Genomic DNA, 2,200 nt, shown 5'->3' with positions numbered 1-2,200 from the left:
CTGAGGTGAGTTTATTAGAATTAATGCGCAAATGCAGCAATTTCATGAATATCATGGGGATGTTAAGGGTGAGATGCCATTTTCACAAAGCCAATAGTAGAACGGGTCAAATCAGTTAGCAAATTGTGGCAATTTGAAATTCCTCGCTCCTAGATGTTGGTTGATTTGCATATTAATAATGGTGTGTGTTGCTCCAGCACTGTTAGTTTCTCATTAAAATATGGCCTAACAGGCACAACAAAGATGAAGCTGCTCCTCACCGCTGCACTGCTGACCACCGCCCTCACCTTCCTCCTGCTTCCCAGGGCCTCACAAGCAGAGGAGAAGAAAAAAGGGCTGAAAGTGACTGTTAAGGTGTATTTTGATATTAAGATTGGCGACGATGATGCAATCCACATTATATTTGGTCTTTTTGGGAAGACTGTTCTGAAGACAATTGAAAACTTTGTTGCTTTAGCAACAGGGGCAAAAGGCTACAAAAACAGAAAATTCCACCGAATCATCAAAGAGTTTATGATCCATGGAGGAGACTTCACCCGTGGAGATGGTACTGGTGGGAAGAACATGTATGGTGACCGTTTCCCTGATGAAAACTTCCACGCTGAAGCACTATGGCCCAGGGTGGGTCAGTATGGCTAACACTGGCAAAGACATCAACGGATCCCAATTCTTTATCACCACCACCAAAACCAGCTGGCTTGACTGATTGAAGGACTTGATGTTGTAAAAAACATTAAGGCGTCAAAGACAGCCTGCCAGAGATAAACCACTGAAAGATATGGTCATTGCAGAGTGTGGCAAAATCGAGGTGGAAAAATCTTATGCCATTGCCAAAGAGTGAACTGCCTGTGATGGGCAGTGAGATGCAGGCACTAGGCATTTTACCCAGGCACTTCCAGCCCCAGCGACCAAACTGGGAGATTCCCGTTTAACATTAAACTGATCCTAGGCTTCCAGGCTGTGTGGATATCTGAATTTTCCAGAATCTGGTTCTTACCAGCTTTGTAAAAAAACGTACACAGCAACAATAAACGTGATGGGTTTTCTAGTAAAGAAACATTTCAGATGAGACTTACTTCAGCCATCTGTACAATTTACCTCTTGTGTGAAAATAAAAAAAAATGCCACTTTGTCCCAGATCAGTGAATTATCTTAATTAATTAAACAAGAAGGTTTCTAATTATTCTCAGGCCTCCATGAAAATCTTTACGATTTTCCTTCTAATAAAGTTTCTCTTTCCACTTGTGTCCCAGCCTTTGTTTTATATATCTCTATTTATAGCCAAAATAACACCAATGACTTTCCAATACAATAGGTGCGATTATGGAGACGAGATAACTAATTGCTTATTATTTATATCAGGAAACAACATCAAAACTCGCATGAGCATTTTAACTAACCATATTCCCTGCGTTATTTTATTTAACATGTCTGAATACGGTGCACTTTTAAAAACCAACAGTAAAAGTAATCCTTTTTCTTCAAATTATTTCTGAGAGAAATGATCAAAAATTTCCAAAACATGGCAGCACTGATCTATAACATTTGGTGCACATTGCTGCAAATGGAACAAAGGCCCACCTGATGAAGAGATTTAGGGGCTCAAATTTATAATCAACTATGGCAGAAGCCCAGGGGAAGAAGGCTGAAAATTTCGTGGGAGGTGACTAAAAGATGACTAAAAGCACCTTGGCAAATGCTTTTATAATAATAGGACAATCCAAATAGATTTAAAATTTGTAAAACCATCATCTATTCTTGTATGGCAGTCAATGATTTTGACATATATAAATAGAACATTAACATTCAATATTAATAAAACAAAACAAAAGCTTTATTTCAACAGTCAATCTATTATAGACAACTCAATGTGCTTTTCTTCTGAAAGTTATAAAATCCTCCACTTACTCTCAATCCATTTGAAGTTTAACTCACCTATTAAAGAAGCACAATTATAAAATTCAACATTTATTTCACAAATACATATAGACAATTTCAGGTGACTATGCTTACTATTCACAATGAGCTGCTCATGGCATCTTTGAGGCTTGTAACAGTTATAACAACAGAAGAGAATGATGTTACTACCATTATCAAGCACTCTTTGTGAATGTGCATATTTTGTAATCCTCTGTGCTGTCAGTACTTTGCTTTCTTTGAATCCGATTGTATTGTAATGCTACTCTAATTAAAAATGAAT

General features: G+C 37.6%; 1 pseudogene; it reads left to right on the top strand.

Moving 5' to 3' along the window:
• The first annotated feature begins 243 nt into the window (after positions 1 to 243).
• Positions 244 to 841, top strand: LOC121278212 (annotated as a pseudogene).
• The last annotated feature ends 1,359 nt before the right edge of the window (positions 842 to 2,200 follow it).

Source organism: Carcharodon carcharias, chromosome 5 (assembly GCF_017639515.1).
Source record: "Carcharodon carcharias isolate sCarCar2 chromosome 5, sCarCar2.pri, whole genome shotgun sequence".
NCBI lineage: Eukaryota > Metazoa > Chordata > Chondrichthyes > Lamniformes > Lamnidae > Carcharodon > Carcharodon carcharias.
The sequence above is the reverse complement of the archived record's forward strand: the minus strand, read 5'-3'. Positions and strand labels throughout refer to the sequence as shown.